Source organism: Callospermophilus lateralis, chromosome 16 (assembly GCF_048772815.1).
Source record: "Callospermophilus lateralis isolate mCalLat2 chromosome 16, mCalLat2.hap1, whole genome shotgun sequence".
NCBI classification, from domain to species: Eukaryota; Metazoa; Chordata; class Mammalia; order Rodentia; family Sciuridae; genus Callospermophilus; species Callospermophilus lateralis.
Genome location: NC_135320.1, coordinates 28,163,666 through 28,178,834, shown reverse-complemented (window position 1 = coordinate 28,178,834; position 15,169 = coordinate 28,163,666).

Genomic DNA, 15,169 nt, shown 5'->3' with positions numbered 1-15,169 from the left:
TGCTGGACAATCACAGTTAAAGCCCCTGCGTAGCCCATCTGTCTGAAGTTGGATACCTGATAGGGGAACTCACCTACTGAAGAGCCGGTGTTGTGTGAGTAGCAGCGCTCGAAAGAGTGGATGAGGACGGCAAGCCTTGAGAGAGAGGGCCCTCAAGCAGCGAGGCATTCCCCTTCACGGGTTTTGGCACCAATGAAATAAGGAACAAGGAACAAGGCTTGTCGTCAGAGAAAATGCCCATTTATTGAGGAACAGCTCTGCATATTTATAGAGCCAGGGGTAGTTTGACAGTTATGACAGTTTAATGGTTGAAGGGTTTGACAGTTGGCATGGGGTGCTTTCTGATTGGTGGGTAAGGATCATGTGAGCCAGCAGGGCTAGTCTGATTGGTGGGTAAGGATCATGTGAGCCACAAGGCTAGTCTGATTGGTGGGTAAGGATCATGTGAGCCAGCAGGGCTCACCATTAGACGGCTCTTTTTTGGGGATGGGGAAGTTAGTCTTTGGAGCTGGGTGTCTCCCAACAGGAACAAAATATAGATCCCAAAGGAATGTCTATGGTGACCTACCTCCTCCAGCCACACCCTACCTCACACCACCTAGTTAATCCAGTTAAGTGGATTAATGCACCAATTAGATTAAGGCTCTCAAAACCCAATCCTTTCACCTCTAAACTTCCTTGCATTGTCTCACAGATGAGCTTTTGGAAGACACCTCAGAACAATGGCCTTGGACCACACTGATACAGTTTACATAAGTCTGAAAAATATCTCTTATTGATCAGTGTACAAGTATAATTTGTATCAAATCTGCCAAGGGTAGAGGATCTGAGACATCTGCACTAATAAGCTTCACTTGGACAGCTTGCTAAAGGCCTGCTTTGCTAACCCAGGTTCAAGTTCGTAGCAGCAGGTGGTCCAGCCCTTGATGCTCCTGTCCAGTGCTCCACCCCCATCCTAGTTCTAACAGTACATTATTTGTGTGCATACGTGTGTGATTCCGTGTTACTTCATGTGAGTGAGTACATTATTTCCGTTACAGTTGTGGCTCTGGAATAACTGTAAAAACTGTATAGATTACCATCTGTTGAATTCAAGTTGCTGATGGCAATTTTTAGGATTATTAAATGTAATATGGGCTCAGGTCATAAATGGAAATTTAAAAAATGGAGTTTTCCAAAGAAATCAGCTTTAAAAAAGTTCTGTTAAAAATGCATATTACAATGACTTTTAATAAACATTAGAAATATGTAAATTAATATTCACCTTCCGTTTTATGTTCAGAAAAAAGCTATTATAGGCTTAATAAAGACATTTTATGTGGAAGCAGATTATCTTCTAGACTGATTTTTTCCTTATTATTAGTTGGATTGGGTTAAGTCTCTGAAAATCATTTCTAACTCTTAAGCTATTAAAATATGCGAATTGAGTTGATTATGGGGGTGAGAGAAGGATAATAAGAAAAGACTTTTCCTACAAATAGTATTTGCTACATAGACCCTTTCTGAATGCTCTTTTAAACCATCTAGGAGATAATGCAAAAAGTTTACATTTTTCAGTAAGTATGTAAAGATGTAAGTAGGAATGGCCTGCCTGCATCTACTTCTATGGAACTGAATATAGACAGCTGTATAAACATTTAATTACACAACCAAGTTAATGGCCAGCAGTTATTGATTACCTGTTCTGTAATCTATCAGTGTGCTATGTGGTAGGAATAATGCAGAATAAAGGTTTTACAAATATATATTAATTTCCTTTTTTGTGTGTGTTGGGGGCTGGTACCAGGGATTGAACTCATGCACTCGACCACTGAGCCACATCCCCAGCCCTATTATGTATTTTATTTAAAGACAGGGTCTCACTGCGTTGCTTAGCTCCTTGCTTTTGCTGAGGCTGGCTTTGAACTTGTGATCCTCCTGCCTCAGCCTCCTAAGCCACTGGGATTACAGATGTACACCACCACTCCTGGCAACATTTTAATTTTTAAGGGAAAAAAAATGTTTTTCTTGGAAAAAAGAAAAAAATGATATTTAAAGACAATATCCATTGTCTAATTTTCAACCATAATAAAAAAATAACTGTTGTATAGTTGTCTTTTCTACTTACTGAATGAGGTGAATATTTGATTTACTTAATACTGCAAAGAGTCCTAAAAATCACACACAAGCTTTTTAGAAATTATGGGATAGATAATAAGGATTGTAATGCATTCCACTGTTGTTGTGTATCTAAAAAATAATAAAATCAATAAGAAATAACTAAAATAAAATGGTTTTGAGGACATAGAAGTGGCATGTAATTGAGTTCTCCATTTTGGGGACTTTATTTTATTAAAGTTTCTTATCATTCTCAAAAAAAAGAAAAAAAGAAATTATGGGATAGAGTGGGGGTGACGCATGGTTAGATGGAAAGGCAGATAAATGGGGATATATTCTTCTGCCTGGCTAATAATACCATTTAAAGGATTGTGGCTATTTCAAATGCTTCCTTAGAAACAATAAAGGACAGCAATACAGCAGCAACAACCGGCCAGCCCTTCTCCTTTACCAGAATGATGTTCTGCAATTCTTTTTAAACATAAAGTAGATATTTGGATCAGTCAGGATCCCAAGAGGAAAGAGGCAGCATCATTAAATTTCAAGAATGGTTTTATTTACAAAGGAAACAGTCCCCATGAACTACCATAGGAAACCCCAGGGGACAGAGAAGGAACCAATAGCAGTAGAGCTATTCCCATGCCCAGACCTGAAAGGTGGTATCTCAGAAAGAAGCTCTGCAGGGACACCAAGCAGAATGCTTCTTCCTTGCAGATGCTTCAAACACCTTTCTTTGTCCTCTTCCAGAAGACTGAAGAGTTGAAAAAGAGAACAAAGAAGTAATAGTGTCATCCTGCCTTCTTGCAATCTGTCCCACTGTCGCCGTTTGCCCCAAGACCACCACTGACTGTGGAACTGAAGCCACCGGACACCTTGTAGTTGACAGGAATCTCTTAGTTACATGTGATAGAAATCCAGGTGAAACTGGCTTAGGGGAAAGGAGACTTTGCATTTTATTTTCCCAGTTCCTGTGAAAGTTGTGAGATTGTGCTTCATTGCTTTGGCTGGGTGATATGGCATCCCTGTGACCACCAGGATAAATTTCTGATAGTATGTACTTGTATCATGATCCAAGCCTGGGGCTACTGGGTAAATATAACTCAATCCAGAGCACAGAAGCCTAGAGTAGAGGAAGTCTGGTTCCCCTCTGGAAAGAGCCTTTGCCAGGAGGAGGGACAATCTATTAAAATTGACTTGTGTGTGTGTGTGTGTGTGCGTGTGTGTGCAAGAGAGAGAGAGAGAGAGAGAGAGAGAGAGAGAGAGAGAGAGAGAGAGACAGACAGACACTAAGGAATAAGCCAGGGTGTTTTACCACTGAACTACACCGGCAGTCCTTTTTTTTTTTAAAAAAATTATTTGTTCTTTTTATTATACATGACAGTAGAATGTATTTTGACATATTATACATACATGTTGTATAACTTTACATTCTGTGGTTGTACATGATGTGGAGTTACACCGGTTGTGTATTTATACGTGAACATAGGAAAGTGATGTCTGATTCATTCTACTGCCTTTCCTGTTCCCGCCCCCTTTCCCTTTATTCCTCTTTCTCTAATCTAAAAATGAACTTTTATTTTCTCCTGCCTTCCCTTATTGTGCATCCACATATTAGAGAGAACATTTGGCCTCTGGTGTCTGGGGATTGGCTTATTTCAGGTAGCATGATAGTCTCCAGTTCTATCTATTTACTAGAAAATGCCATCATTTCATTCTTTACGGCCATCCACAGCCCTTTTAAACATTTTTGAAACAGGGTGTTGTTAAGTTGCCCGGGCTGGTCTCCAGCTTCTGATCCTCCTATATCAGTCTCCCAAGTAGCTGGGATTATAGTTGTGCACCACCATATCCAGTTCCACTACCATCTCTATTCTATTTGACTTATATTCTATTGGACTACAGTGAACCCCTTTATGAAACACTCTGTTCTTCTTTGACATTCTTTACATTTTCACATACCCTTTACCCCCATAAAGAGCAGACTTAGTTCATACACCAGTTCCCAGAGAGGTTCAATCCTCCCTCCCTCCTTGGTCTCAGGAGTCTCTGTACCTGATCTCACATTAGATAATTTCGGAGTGGTTCACATCAATTTACAGCCATTGCAAAGTTTTGGCTGCCCCTGCCACTGCTTCATTTCCAGTCACCTCGTGACCTATTCTTTTAAGGGATTGTTTACTTCCTCCCCTGGAGACGATGGTCTGCTTCAGCAACATCTGTATGGAACCTACCATGGGGGAGCTTCAGTAGGTTGAATGACCCATCTAACCCAATAGGACTCTGAAAGCTTTGTCTTTCTGAGCAGCTACTTGGAAGTAAGCAGTGTTAACACATAGGGGGCATACTTTGATCCATAAGGGACCGGAAATGGGGTGGGGGGAAAGAGCAGATGAATTGCTTACCTTTTCCTATTGTGAAGACAAAGCAAAACCTTTTCCTGGTCTTCACATGGCCTTTCTGGAGGTGCCTTTGTGAATATGCAATTGGCTACATTATTCTGTGAACCTGTGCACTTACCCAGAGCATAGGTGTGAGTTGTGCCAGGGCCACTTGTGCCACCAAAGAAGTTCAGTGTGTCCCTTCCAAGACTCCTGAAGTGAGTTCAAGTTAGAGGCAGTTCATCCAACTTCTTTTTTATTTGTTCTTTTTAGATATACATGATAGTAGTGTGCATTTTGAAACACGTACATGGAGAATAACTTATTCTAATTAGGGTCCCATTCATGTGATTGTACATGATGAGGCATCTCACTGGTCGTGTATCTGCATATGACCATAGGAAAGTTATGCTCAATTCATTCTATTTCCTTTCCGATTCCTATCTCTCCTCCCTTTCCTTCATTCCCTTTTGTATAATCCACAGAGCTTTTTCCGCTCCCCCACAACATTGTTGTGTGTTAGCATCTGCAAACCAAAGAAAAGATTTGACCTTTTTTTTTTTTTTGGATTGGCTTATTTGACTTAGCATGATAGTTTCTAGATCTAACCATTTACTGGCAAATGTCATAAAAAACAATTTTTATGGCTGAGTAATATTCCATTGTGTAAATATACCATTTTCTTTATGCATCCATCTGTTGAAGGAAATTTAGGTTGGTTCTATAACTTACATATTGGGAGTTGAGCTGCAGCAAACATTGATGTTGTTACATCACTGTAGTGTGCTGATTTTAAGTCCTTTGGGTATATACCCACCAGGAGTGGGATAGCTGAATAAAAGATCGTTCCATTCCAAGTTTTCTGAGAAATCTCCATACTGCTTTCCAGAGTGTTTGCACCAATTTGCAGTCCCACCAATGTATATGAATGTACTTCCCCCTCTCCCCACATCCTTGCCAGCATTTATTGTTACTTGTATTCTTGATAGTTACAATTCTAACTGGAATAAGATAGAATTTCATTATAGTTTTAATTTGCATTTCTCTAATTGCTAGAGATATTGAACAATTTTTCATATATTTGTTGATTACTCATATTTATTCTGTGAAGTGTCTGTTCAGTTCCTTTGCCCATTTATTGATTGGGTTATTTGTTTTGATGGTGTTGAGTTTTTTAAGTTATTTATATATCCTGGAGATTAATGCTCTATCTGAGGGGCAGGTGGTAAATGTTTTCTCCCATTCTGTAGGCTCTCTTTTCATGCTCTTGATGATTTCTTTTGTTGTGAAGAAGGTCTTTGGTTTTATTTCATCCCATGTGTTGATTCTTGATTTTCCTTCTTGTGCTTGAGGAATCGAGTTGAGGAAGTCAGTTCCCAAGCCAACATGATGAAGTGTTGGGACTCTATTTTCTTCTAGTGGGTGCAGGATCTCTGTCTAATGGGTCCTTGACCTGCTTTGAGTTGAGTTTTGTGCAGGATGACAGATAGGGGTTCAATTTCATTCTTCTACACATGGATTTTCCAAGCACTATTTGTTGAAGATGCTATCTTTTCTCCAATGTATGTGTATGGTGCCATTCAACTTCTTCTGGAGCATGAAGAAACATCACTGTAAATGTCTATTTCCAATTTACTTCCTTTGAAAGTAATAAGACAGTATTGGAAATGCACTTTTAACTCTCAAAGCTGTCACATAGAAAAAGCTATGACCTTTGTCCTAGGAATTGGAGCTTCAATCTGGGAATGTTTTTCAGCTTCATCTTCCCGATGTGAGATGTTTCCAAATAAAATCACACAATTATGATTCAATTGTTGTGCTTTCTGTAAACCTACCCTATTTTACTTATCCGGGCAGATTCAGCACCTCATGTCCCCATAGCTCTTCGAAATGTCTCTGTGACAGCAATCACACACCTCTCTTCCCTATTGTTTCCCTTTGTAGCTCTGGTCTAAATAATGCTAGTCATATTGGTGAAAATCAATGAATACATGCTAACTGCTAGGTGACAATTATAAAGGCCTTTCTAAAGTCTATTTATTAAGATACCAAAGACTGAGGTTACTAGAAGAGTCATGTATATTTTTAAATATAAACCACCATGAAACCATGGATTTATCAGTTTATTCTGTTGTGATTAGTTTGGATTGGTTGAAAAGTTTCTAATAGATAAGTTGAGTCATTCCCCAAAATCTCCCAATTTACTCAAAGTAGGAATTTTTTAAGAATTAATTATAAAACAAAATTTTTAGAGAACAATTACATCTTTCAGAATTATAATGTCACTTTCTTATGTAAATGGAATTTAGATGAGAAATATAATTTTTGAAAATTGTTTTGGTGTAAACCCTTCATATTTAAAATCTAAGTTATTGATTTTACATCAACAAATTGATCTTATGGCTCCCAAACAGAAGTAAACAGTGAAAATTTCAATAGTTCCTTAATTTTAGAAACCAAAGCAGGTGTTAGAGCAGTAACACATTTTTACAGTAGATTTTAGAGTAGATCTTCTTAAGATGAGGAGATTTTTGAGGTTTCAAAGATCTAGGTCTTCAGTATCTTTTCCATATTTAGCAAGTACTCTGAATTAGGATGTTCTTTTTAAGCTTCAGTCTGGGAATGTATTTCAAAAATTGGGATCTGAAAGTATCTCTGTGTGTATGTCCATGGCTACATTCACGTGTTTATGTGTGTGTGTGTGTGTGTACAATATTACTACCTCTTTATTAAAGAACAGTCATTCTCATTAATATTTAAATATGATCCCAGTTAAACAGCTTTTCTTTTAACTGTCATCACCTTCTACTAAAAAATTAGCATGACTTTATTATGTTTATCAATAAGTATATACATCATTTATTAAATGCACAAGCAGCATCATTGATACCTTTGGTAGAGTTCAGCTCAGTTTCTTTTAAAACTGCAAGACATGAAGTAATAATTTTTGAAAGTTTTAATTATAATTATTCACACATATTATTGTAAAAATTGAAATTCATTGTGATATTTTCATGCATGCACAAATCATGCATTGATTATGTCACCCATCCTTCTTCTACTCTCGAACCCACCTCTTTGTCCCAGCCCTGAAGGTCTCTATTAATTTCTTCCTGTCCCCACTGCCCCTTGCCCTTTCCCATCTCTGTGGCCACTATTCTGTTCCACATGTCTATAATGTTGACTTAATGTTTTCTGTAAATGTTTGCAAATATGTGCACTTTCTTCCAGTGTTAGGCTTGTTACACTTAACATAATGCTCTGTGGTTGCTTCATTGTTGCAGCAAATTACAAGATTCCATTCTTTTTGTGGCTGAGTAGTATTCCATTGTGTACATATAACACACTTTCTTTATCCATTTGTCTGCTGAAGGGCATCTGGGTTGATTTTTGGTTGTTGCAACTTGTGCTTCAATAAACATGGAAATTTAGACCTCCATATATCACTGTGGGAAAATGATTTCAATTCCTTTGGACATTTACCTAGTAGTGGAATTGCTGACTCATATGGTAGCTCTTTTTCTTTTTTCATTTTCTTTGAGGAATCCCCATACTGTTTAGTAACTGCTAATTTGTGTTCCCATCAGCAGGATATAAGAGCATTTTTTTTCTTTGCATTCTCATCAGTATCTGCTATTTCTTGTCTTTATTTATTTATTTATTTTGGTTACTTTTTAAAAAATTATACATGGACACAATCTTTATTTCATTTATTTATTTTTATGTGGTGCTGAGGATTGAACCCAGTGCCTCACATGTGTGAGGCAAGGCTTTGCCACTGAGCCACAACTCCAGCCCCAATTTCTTGTCTTTTTATCATGGCTATTCTAACCTGGGTAAGATGATTTTTCATTGTAGTTTTGATTTGCATTTCTCTGATTATTAGTAAAATTCAGCATTGTTTTCAGGTATTTATTAGTCATTAGTATGTATTTTATTTAAAGAAGTGTTTATCCTGCTCTTTATCCCACTTTTGATTAGGTTTTATGATTTTTGTGTCTCTGTGTTCATCTTTTTTGAGTTGCTTATATATTTAAATGTATTTTGGATGTACAATTTACAAAAATTTTCTCCCATTCTGTAGATGGTCTCTGAATCCTATTGTTTCCTTTGGTGTGCTCAATCTTCTTAGTTTGATATAATCCCAAATGTCTATTTTTACTTTAGTTGCCTTTGCTTTTGGGATTCTTTGTAAAAAGAAAAAAGAAAAAAATAAGGAGTAAATTTAAGCTAGAAAATGGAAAAATTCCATAGCAAAAACTATAAAACATTGAGGAGAACAATTATAGGAAATACACACACACAAATAAAAGGAAAGATATCCTGTGTTCATGAATCAGAAGAATTAACATTTTTTAAATGACCATGCTGGGGCTGGGGCAGGGGCTCAGTGGTAGAGCACTTGCCTAGCATGTGTGAGGCCCTGGGTTTGATCCTCAGCACCCCATAAAAATTAATAAATAAAATAAAGATATTGTGTCCAACTACAACTAAAAAATAAATATTAAAAAAAAAGACCATGCTACCCAATGCAAAGATTTAATGTAACTCCCATCAAAATTTCAATTACTGTCTTCACACACAAAAAAGAAAATCTAAAATTTATATGGAATCACGAAAGATCCAGAATGGTCCAATTGATCCTCAAAAAAGAAAAACAAACAAATAAAAACTAAACAAACAAACAAAAAAGATGGAAACATCATACTACTTGAATTAGAACATATTCCAAAACTATAATTAGTAAATCAGCACTGTACTGCTATAAAATATATAGACCAATGGAACAGAAGTGAGAACTCAGAAATTAATCCAGACCCATACAGTTAATTGACTTTTGGGAAAGTTTGTAAGAATATTCACTGGAGAAGACAGTCTCTTTGATAAAAGGTGCTGGTAACATTGAATAGGCAAGTGCAGAAGAATGAAACTAGGTCCTTTTCTTTCACCACACACAACAATAGGCCAAATGGATCAAAGACCTAAATCTGAAACTATGAAATCACTGTAAAGAAACATAAGGGAAATACTGAGAGATAGTCATATAGGCAAGAACTATTTATTTATTTTTTCAGAGAGGATTCTAAGATCAGAGTTAACAAAAGTAAAAATAAAGAAATAATTTTGAGTACATTCAGAGCCTGTGGGTGCATTCTTAGTAAGTTTGAAACAAACGACATCCTCAAAATTTGTAGTCTGCCTTTCCCAGGAATCATCTTGTACTTCAAAACAAATTTATGTTGCAAAATAGTTAGGGAGGGCATTGATATGAACAGTGGCTGCCCAGGCTCTTCTCTTATACTGATCAGCTACTCCTCATCCAACTGCTCCTACTTAATACTGGGAGTAGTTAACACTCTGCTCTGATTTAACTTAGATGCATATATCATGATGGAAGAATGTGGTCTTTCTATAAGTAGAATTTGCTACACAGATCCCCTCTGGATATTATTTTAATCTATTTAGTGAGAAATTTTTCAGAAACAGATTTTTAAAGACACTAAAGCTATGAATGGCAGTCGGCATGTACAACTTGCAGCTGAATGAAGACAGCTGTGAGTATAATTATGGAAACAAATCACCTGCCTAATGCCCTAACATTGTGTTTAGGTGCTGTGGATAAGGCAGATGAAGGCTTTTAACATTTATATTGATTTCTGGGAAGCTGTTTTAAATAAACATCATCAAATCATTCAGAAAGAAAAAGGCAGGATCAATTTTAAAATCAATATGTAGCCATTATTTTGCTTTTAGTAATGACAAACAATGCCATTTTATAGTTCTCTCCAACCCTCTAACTTTATTAGGTGAACATTTGATTCATCTAAAAGGTATAAACCTGGAAGCTAGTAACTAGAACAGAGTTGAAGGGATGACAGATGCTTCTCTGGTAAGGCATTTTGAAGGACTGTTGAACTGACCCCTTTCCAAAGAAGGGAATAAATGTGAAATCTTTTTCTGAAGACTGATAGGCCTCATTGTTCCCTAATGAAAGTAGTTATATAGCTTTCTGACCTTTATATCAAATGCAATTTAGAAGCTTATAATTATCAAAGTATAGACAAAGTTTTCATTTTTTATCCCAAATTTCTTCTGGGAGAGAGATTGTGTAGTCTAGGTATCTTAAGATTCCCTAATAATTATTTTTTCAAAACTTTTCTCTGCTAAAAATTCGTCAAGTACTCCTCTTATTCTTGACTATTGACATCCTCTTATTCATCTTTGAGAATATAAAAGCAAACAAGCAAACAAAAGCCCTATTGCATCTTACCATCACTAACTGCAATTCCCTGCATGACCTGCACCCATATTGTCTTCCCTTCCTTCCTCTCTTTCAAAATCCCTGAACCCTTCTTAATCTTTTAACCCATGCTTTAGATTCTTTCACTTTGGATCTATTCAAGACCATTCTCTAAAATTATCCCCCTCTCTCCTGTAAAAATTATTTTTGAGTCCAATTTATTCCCATTGTCATAAAAATATGCTTCTATATTTTCCATATTTTGAACAATGTAAACAAAACTCCAACACACCTGGAATCATTGTCCGTCCTTCAGTCACTACTTTATTTTTCAATTTACCTTGGTAACAACCTGGGAGCATTTGTCATCAGTCACCTGGATGTCACTTAGATCCTCAGTAGCATGTGGCCTTGTTCACTGTGTCATTTTCTCCTTTTCTGTGACCTTGTCTCTTGGCTTGTCTCATGCTTCCCTGTCTCAAACCTCTTTCTTGGCTCCTTCCCTTTCTCTGATCAGTCATTGCATGTTAGAATTGCTAGGTCATCTTGGGTCCCTTTCTCTTTTTATCTATTCTGAAAACTTTGGTGATCTCATCTAGTCCTTAGACTTTAAATACCATCTTAAGTAGGATGGTGTGAAAGTCTGAGTGAGATTTTTGTTTTTGTTTATTTCTGCCTCTGGAGATGCAGAGATTTCAGCTGGGAGAGAACATTGCTGAGAATAAAGTTACTATCTTCTCTAGGGCCAGTTTCTAAGCAAGTCCAGATCTGGTTTGAGATGATGCCATGCTTCAGGGAAAAGAGTGCTGGAACCACTTTCAGCATCAGGAAAGTTCCCAAGAAAACTAAGAATGGGAATGAATTTGACTTTCCGGGAATTCAGGGACTGTGGGGAAACCAAGCTCCTTCACATGAATTTACAGGTATTGGAACATCTAGGCCCCATTATGTGGGGTCTGGTGATTAATTGTCTCTACTTTTTGGAAACAGAGAATATTTAATTGTGGAGTGATGGAAGAACCAGTGGCATTTAACATGTAGCTTGGTATGAAACAATTAAAATTGGTTGCTTTTTGTAAAAAGTCTTAACTTGGAACAGGTTTGAGAAAAAAGAAACATTCACTGGAATGGCCATTTCTTGGTGGTCAGAGTCCAGTCACCTGTAGCCCTACTCTGCCCAGGAAATCCACTGCTCCAGGGATTTAGCCAGTCACTCTCACCTGCATGTGAGAGGGTCCTTTCAGGAAACTTAGAGGATAACCATTCTGCATCAAGGAAATATTTTGGTGGTATATAATTGACATGTTATGACATATCTCATAACCTATTTTAGCATCTGTATGATTCTCTGTGTCTCTCATTTCCAGGTACTATCTTTTACCTCCAGTCCCTGGAAATTAAGAGGGAACTCTTCAGTTAGAAAGACTTAGGTATATACTTTGGATACCTAAGGAGAATGGAAGAGAAAAGTACTTTTTTGAAATGAGAAATGTGAGGAAGTATTTCAGATGAGGTTTTTCTGTTTGTGTTGCTTTTGTTTCTGTTTCTGGTAAAATCAATCTTTCACCACACTCATCATTACTTTATGAAATTCAATGTGGCTTTTTCACTTTGTACAGTTTTAGCTCCTTTTAGCGTGGGTCATCACCCAAGGATTTTCTAGATTCACTTATCGGTAGGGAAGCATGTTTCTGAGATTTTTTATGTAATTTTGAAAAGACATAATTTATTTCTACTCTATGTGATAAGTTTTGTCTTCTAAAAATGTTATGGAATCACAAGTAGTTAGTGTAATATATTCGGTAATTTTATTTGGATTGAATAACGCTTGATATATTTCCATTTTGTTCAAGTATTTTAACAGAGAATCTTAATGGATGATGTTTACGAATGACCTGAGCTGAGAGGTCAAGGAAATTTGATCTTCATATTCCACTGGCATTCTTGTTCCCCCACCCCTTTTTGGTGCTCACCATCTGGCCCAAGAGAGGAGGGCCTCAATTCCAGGCCTCTGTGTGGCTCTTCCAACCCTTGAGGTCCAATCTACAGGAGACCTCTTTCTATCCTACACATATTGACCTCTAGAGAGAGTTCACCATGAACTCTCAGAAATTAATACTGTTCCTGCTGTGTAGGAATTGAAACACCTGAAAGTTCATTTAGGTTCAACTTATAAGAATCCAAAGGATATAAAAGGTGGACATGGAAGAACTTTAGATGGACCATTAAATGTATCTATGAAGAACATTTCCTGTGGAGTCTGCCAATTGGTGGATCTCTTTATTTTCTTCCTATGCAGGAAACTCCACTAATAAGATCACCGATCAGCAGTGTCCTCCAGGTTAGTTCTCTTATAGATGGAAAATGAGCCGAAATCACCTGGTCCAGCAGGGGTAGCTGACTCTGGGAAGCTCTTTCACATATGCATCCTACTGCACAGGATGACAGGCACCTCTCCAAGGCTTTTCTCCTCTCATATAAAAAAAGAGGTGACAATTGCTAGGAAGTCTTTGATCAGCCTTAGGGATGTGCATCAAAACTCCAGTGATGGAAGAGGGGAATGTTTGTTTTATGCCTGGCTTCCTCTGCTATTAATTTTGTTATTAAAATAATCTTGACTAGAATAATAAACCTTAAGTAACACTCTCACATTGAAATGCTGAATTTAAGTTTTAAAAAGAACTTGATTTGGGGTGATGTGTATAAAAATAGGCAATTTTATATATTTATTACAAATTGAAGATGCATCATTAAAAATCAAATTTGGGAGCGTGTACATTTATGCTTCACTTACTTTTTTGTGTAGCAATTAGATCTGCTAACAGCTGTAAAAGTTATAAAGAATTATAATTATTTACTATTATTACTTACTCTGAAGTTAGATTAATTAAAATATTTAGTTCTGTTATACAGTCCTTTGTAGCAGAATTTATGATATAGGATGGTTTCCTGTTATTTACAAAATCGATGTACTGAAAAAAACGCATAAATAATTTAGTTCTCTAGCACTTGTCAGCCACATTTTTATACGTGCAAACTAGCATGTGAGAAAGGGCTGGAGGAGGAAAAGATTCAATCAGTGTCAATGGTGTTGTTGATGGACACCAACTGAAGTACTGTCACTAGGCAGCTACAATTTACATGCACTCAAAAGTCTGGATAGCCTATATTCAGGTGGAGAGATTTCTCTTAGAACTGCTCAAGACCTCACGTTTCTAAAATTCTGAGTCATTCATATTTTAAAAGCTGGTCTGAGCTACTGTGTATTTCATCTTTGGAAGTTGGCAGATATTCACCTGAGGACGACTTGGGCAGAGAGTGAAAGCATCATAAAGAGCAAAGGGAGTGCATAACAGCACGTGTGTGTGCATGTGTGTGTGTGTATAGGTGTCCTTGTGACACTTTAGAGACCAAATTACTTCAATCTGTGGAATTATTGAAATATGTAAAGCTTATGTTTCTAGATATTTTGATCATGGTGCATTGATATAGAATATTTGGGGGATCGATGTGCCACGAACTGGAAAATGAGTGCTTGGGATTAGTTGATTATTAGAAAAATTAAAAACTTGGCATTCTTGTACACGATCCCCACTCTCGAACCTTTTTGGCTTAAAAAGAAAATAACCACCAAGAAAAATGATTTGTTGCAGTCTAGAAATGCTTTTACTGTTCATCACCTTATTAATTGAGCAGATTCTTTGTAATAGGTTGAATGGTGCTTTTCTCCCCAGGCATAGGTTCCACTCAGAACCTATAAACGTGACTTAATTTGGGAAAAGGATCTTTATAGATGTTAATAAGCTAAGGGTCTTGAGATGAGATCATCCTGAAATACCCAGATGGGCCCTAAATCTAACCACAAGTGTTCTTTTAAGAGAGACATAGAGGAGGCTTAACATAGCAAGAAGGCCATGGGAAGATGGAAGCAGAGGTTGACCAAGGAACATCTGGAGCCACTCAAAACCCTGAAGCAGGGAAAAGATTCTCCCCTAGAGCTTCTGAGGAGATGTGGTATTGTCAAGACATGTCGACTTGAGACTTTGGCCTCTCGAAGCGTGAGAGAATACATTTCTATTGTTTCAAGCCACCCAGATGATGATCATGTGCTTCAGCAGCCCTAGGGAAGGACACATATCTCAAGCACATGACACGTTCAGGGAGGTAAATTTTGCACTAAGATGAAGACAGATATTCACTCAGGTATTTTCTTTGAGATGTGTTAATCCACACTGCCATGTGATTTTTGTTTTCGTAATTTTATCTCCAATTTGTAACACCAAAGGATCAAGGTAGATGAATATAATCAATAATCCTAAAACAGCTCCCGAATCTAAAAATTATTCTATCCTTCTTTGGATTAGAAGTGAATTCCCGGGCTTACCATCTTGGAACAAACTTGAGTCTGTGAATTGACCTTTTTCAATTAAACTTGAGTCTGTGACATTGACCT